This window comes from Antedon bifida, chromosome 1, assembly GCF_963402885.1.
Source record: "Antedon bifida chromosome 1, ecAntBifi1.1, whole genome shotgun sequence".
NCBI classification, from domain to species: Eukaryota; Metazoa; Echinodermata; class Crinoidea; order Comatulida; family Antedonidae; genus Antedon; species Antedon bifida.
In genome coordinates, this window is record NC_136226.1 from 14,703,128 (window position 1) to 14,709,282 (window position 6,155).

Consider the following 6,155-nt stretch of genomic DNA (forward strand, 5'->3'; position numbering starts at 1 on the left):
ATCAAATTTGAAACTGTTCAATTGTTTTCTTTTGTAGTTAACAATCCTTGCAATGGAGTTAACTGTAACAACGGTCAGTGTAATACTACTTCAACTTTCAATGATTGTTCTTACCAATGTATTTGTCCACCTTTGTATTATGGTACAAACTGTGAAATAGGTGAGTAGATATAATTGGTCTCCTTATTCATAAGCACTTAATTTCCTATTGATCAATAGATTAGAAAGTTTATTTAACGAAATTACAATATTATTTTTTAGAGAAAAACCCATGTGAAACGTTTCATTGTAAAAATGACGGAACTTGTATCGTCAACTCTGAATTTGAAGCTGAATGCATATGTCGAGTGTGCTACTCTGGTCACTACTGTGAACAAGGTACGTGTAGGCCTAAGTTATTATTAATTCTATATTTCACACTATAATATGGTAAACCAACAATTTAAAACTTATGAACCTACTGTATGCCTACCATTTAATGTTTTCTTAGAGGATATCAGTCTTTTAAAGCATTCAATAGAGATAAATATAATTTTAAATGTTTCTAAATACACAACAACACTCTACTTATATTATAAAATTTGCCTGAATCGAAAAGGAGGTACTGCCAAAAGAAAATATCTCGCTCTCTGTCCCTCTATGGGATTCAAATATTAGCCAAAATGATGGAGAATGCTATGCTGAAGGCTGTAACTTCTGTTACGAAAGTGTCTAAAATGATTATTATTATTTTAGAAAGTTCATCATAGTAGGCATGTACCTCTTTTTATTGTGTGTGACAATAGTTTAAAAGCAAAATGGTACAAAACACCAATTCAATTGTATCCTAACAAAGTTAATTCTTGAACACTATTAACCAAAATTATGAACTAGACAAGATAAAGTGAGTGTTTGTCTCCATTTAGTAATTAATCCATGTGCCGGTATAAACTGCAATGGTGGAAGATGTGTCGTTGTTGAAACATCCACTGAATGTGGTTACCAATGTACAGATTGTCCACCTTGGTACAGTGGAATTTACTGTCAAACATGTAAGTATTGCCGTTCATAACAATTTTACAGAATCGGTACTATTTGTCTGAACTTTTGTTTCTGAGAAACGATTAATTGACAATTATAATGCTTTAAAAGTATGGCAATTCAAAAGCTTAAATAAAGTGTAGTCTTTGATTACAGATCAACTGGCATTATATTGATAATCTACCGACCTAAGCAATAGTTTGTTATTTTTTTATCCACTGATTTTCAATAAAATACAAATAAATTAAATTCCTAAAGAAAATATTTTGTTTAAATCTTTGAGTATGTGTTTACCGCATAATTACATGCTGTCTAAGCGTAACTCCAGACAACAGAGTCGAATTCAATAGTTAGAATATTCATTTAAAAAGAAGTTGAAAAGTGTACCAATGTAAGTAGATTTAAAAGCTTATATTTAACAAATAAATTCGTTTAAATCCTGATTCTCATTTGTTCAAATGTCCATAATACTCAAGGTAATACTAGACCATAATTATCTTTAAATTTTGTTTGTTGATCCAATGTATCAATATTTAATTTCTAAATATATTAACATTAACAATTTAATATATTAAACATTAAAAAATATATGGTTTATATATTATGTTACAATAATAATATTCATATTTCTACTGTACACACAAGTTAGTCGATAAAAATGCAAAAATACGTTCAATTACTCAAATGTTATTGTTCTTTTACCAGATACCAATCCCTGCCAGTTTGTGAATTGTCGTAATGGTGGAACTTGCCTGGCTTCATCAATTAGTCACTCAACTGTCTGTAACTGTTTAAGCTGTTACTCTGGGACTCTATGTAAACAATGTGAGTTCATTGAGAAAGCTGTCATTAGTATTATCAGGGAAAATTTAAATTCCACTCTTCCCTCGTATTAGTATTTTGTATTGTTATATGCCTCCTGTATTCTCAATTTAACGAGTACAAAGTGACGATATAAAGTTAAATTCATTCGAACTTTATCAACAATGGCATGTTAAAATAAATGCATACATTCGATCCACTTGCACCAGTAATGAACACTAAGTTATGTTTTTCTACGTATTATACTGAATTACGTCATTCTATAAATTAATCGTTGACATTATGCTTGCTTGTCTTACTGTATAATCATGTAAAAAACCTGGATTCGAATCACGTATCTGCTGGACAATCAGCATTTCTTGCTGTGATCAAAGCATAACCTATAAAGCATTATGTATTCGGGCCTATAATATAATACCTTTTTTCCAGACAACAATCCTTGTGCTGTGCTACCTTGTGAAAATGGAGGCGTGTGTTCCGCACAAGTATGTGACTATTCTTGCTCATGTCCAGCTTGTTATTCTGGAAACAGATGTCAAATATGTAAGTTATTATTTTATATTACTACTTCATTATTATTATATATACTTTATGAAAGTGAAAACAATCTCAGTACCTTGTATTACAATCTCGAACTTAATCAAACCTAGAAGCAAGTGATCAGGAGAACACATGCCACTCGTCGTTAATCCAGTATTTTAACAAAATAATAATTAATAAATTATCTTTGTATTATAATATTTTCTTTCTTTAGATAACAATCCGTGTATTGGTGCTAACTGCAATAGTGGTCAGTGTGTTATTGTATCAACTTTCAGCGAATGTAGCTATGAATGCGATTGTCCTCCAAATTTTTCTGGAACTGATTGCGAAATATGTAATTACACATTTTTTACAAATTTATGATTAGTAAATGTTGCAAATAATCCTTTTACTTAGGACCCCTTCAGACTTATTTACCCGGGTAAGTTGATGACCAATCCACCAAAGTTAGCGATAACTGTAGGCCTACCAATGAAAACAACATGCCCAGGTAAATAAAACTTGAACGGAAACATAGTCACAACCTCTTGACTAAGTATCTATAGCATGGGAAAATAAGTATCCATAGTAGTATTCTTTTGAAAGTAAATCCAGTACAAATTACATTATAGTTGTTGATCCATGCGAGGATATATTATGTCAAAATGAAGGTACTTGTTGTGTAGATGATACAAATGCAGCATCGTGCAAGTGCTTGTCCTGTTATGAAGGGGCATTCTGTGAAATATGTAAGTCTTTTTAATATTTGTAATTTTAAGCATTTTAATTTGTTTTTCCTAAAGGAACCAACATTTTTCAATGGATTACTTATATAAATAAGATGTGTACATTTCTGTACGTCGACATTTATGGATATATGTTTTGTATATTCCTCTTAAATTCGCCTATTGTCCTTAACTTAACCCTTTCTCTATAAGAATAGTCTCACAGTATAGAGCTTAGGATGTGTTTTACTTTGTTGAAAAATTTGCTTCTTCAGATAACAACCCATGTAACATAAATCCGTGTGGTGAAAACGGTATTTGTATTGCACAAGGATGTGCCTTCCAGTGTATTTGTGACCCATGTTACGCTGGGGCCCTCTGTACAGATCGTAAGTTGGTTTTTTTGTGCAGCATCAATATCATTTTTTCTGTACCAAATAAGTACATGTATATTACAATATATTCCATTCCAGATAATAACTAATAGAAATAACATTTTTCTACCTTATGATATGATTTTTTACACAGTGACAAATCCATGTAGCAGTGTTAATTGTGACCCAGGAGTATGTGAAATTGTCGCAACGCCAACAGAATGTAACAGTCAATGTAACTGTCCAGAATGTTATTCCGGAGACTTTTGTCAAACATGTAAGAAAGGAATTAAATACTTGAATGTAAACTCTATTAGTATGGCATAATTATCTGCTTACCCCACCGCTGAACTCACCCTTGACAAAATGCTGACTTACAAAACGTCTAATTCAGTAAAACCAAACTCTTGCTTACCTATATTTTCAAGGCCTAATGTTATACAGTATAATTAACAAGAAGAATATTTCAATATAATATTTTTGTTACTTTATACAGTTACAAATCCTTGTGATGACATTACTTGTGAAAATGGTGGTGTTTGTGAAATTTCAGTAGGCACAGAAGATGCTTCTTGCACAGGTATATGCCAGTGTCAAGGGTCATGCTACACCGGTGACAACTGTCAAATTTGTAAGTGAAAAATTTAACACATTGACATGTTTCTAGCTAGGAAAGTGTCATTATCATCATCATCACATAAACCTACCACATTCATTAAATTCAAATTGGTATATTTTTTTCACGCACAAGAAAACATACATAGAGGATTAATATTTTTTAACTCAGTCAAAAACCTTGCGAACGATTTTAAATTTTCTGTATCATTAATTAGATACTGTCACAATATATTCATTTATTACGTATCAGTTTTACTTATTTAATATGTATTCTATATATATAATATAATATTTTGTAAACAGACTCTAATCCATGCGACGGTTCTCCGTGTCTCAATAATGGTGTTTGTATACCAGATGGTTGCAGTTACCAGTGTCAATGTACAGCATGCTACAGTGGAAACTTTTGTGAAACATGTAAGTCAAAAGAACAGCTAGGTCTACAGTGAAATTGTATGATCATTATGTTTTCATTAATCGGTATCAAGCATGGACAATGCAGGTTGCTCGTTTTCTTTGAGTGTTGAAATGTGACTTGTTGTAGTTTTACTGCTATATAGTTTAGTGACTTTTTGCAGTCATTTCAATATCATATCAAAATCATTAAAAGCCTACTTGTAGCAAGCGCATTCCATGTTTCTAGCATAGACAAGTTTGCAGCTGTAGACTAGGCTTAAGAATCTAAAATTGCATTCTTACAGCTAACGATCCATGCAACGCATTCGAATGTTTGAATGGAGGTGTTTGTCAAGTTGTTGAAAATGGAGGTTCCTGCTCTGCCAGATGTTTATGTCTATCCTGCTATGAAGGCTTTCTCTGTCAAAATTGTAAGAGTCAATTAGCTCTTTATATATGATTTATATAAAGTAATATGTTGTCATTGCAGGCGGCTTAATTAAAACTCTTAAAACAATTAAATAAATGTTTATACGGTTTTTCGCATCAGATAATGATCCATGTGATGCTGATCTCTGTGGTAATTTTGGAACCTGTACATCGACTGGTTGCTCGTTTACATGTACCTGTGATCCATGTTACTATGGAACACTCTGCAATGAAGGTAAAGCAGCATTCACACTACAGAATAATTAGAAAGCATGGGTTTAGTTAAGAACTGTATTTCCCAAGTAAATTGTTTCCTCAAACTATGAAATGGAAACCCTCATCAAGCTCTCTGACTTGAAATTATTATCTATAAAAGTAATCTTATAATATGATATGTGCTACCTTTAGGACCGTACAGTGAGATATATGGAGAAACAAATACATACATACTCCATACCCTTGTTTTTAATATTTATTTATTATTGACAATGTATTCAATTTGTAAAGGATCCTTCGTTGCCTTCTTTTAGACAAAAGTTCCACTTATTCTTCTTCTGTATGTTACAAACCAGGGAAGAGTATAGGGTTGAACATACAGATACACATATTTAATAAAGACAATTACCAACACAATAACCAAACATGTTTTCCCTCCCTGACTACTTTGTTTCATGATTGTAGCTTTTAACCCATGTGATGCCCATGACTGCCAAGGCAACGGTCAATGTGAAACGATTACCGATGGAGGAACCTGCCTTGCAAAGTGTCGATGTGAAAGCTGTTATCAGGGAGATAGCTGCAAAACATGTAAGTTTACAAATGTGTATTCAAGTAATGAAATCTTTGCGGAATGGTCGTTACAAATGGAATAGTACTAATGTATTTTCGTATCATATACAGATATTGATCCTTGTATCGGAGATCCGTGCAGCACAACTGGAACTTGCATGTCTGACAGATGTGTGCTCTGGTGCCATTGTGACCTCTGTTATACAGGAACCACGTGTGAAACATGTTCGTATAAGACAGTTTCTTGCACTTGACTCCAATCATAGACATTTCATAGAAACGATGTATCATACGTTTTATACAAATTTGGGTGATTCCTTATTAGGTGATTCCATATTTCCAACAACAACAACAACGTATAAAGTGGAAGTCATATTCAGTTCAGTACTGCGGTTCCTTTATTATTGTATTATTCTAAATTAAGATTGTTAACGTGTTCAATAATGTTTAGTTGAAAACC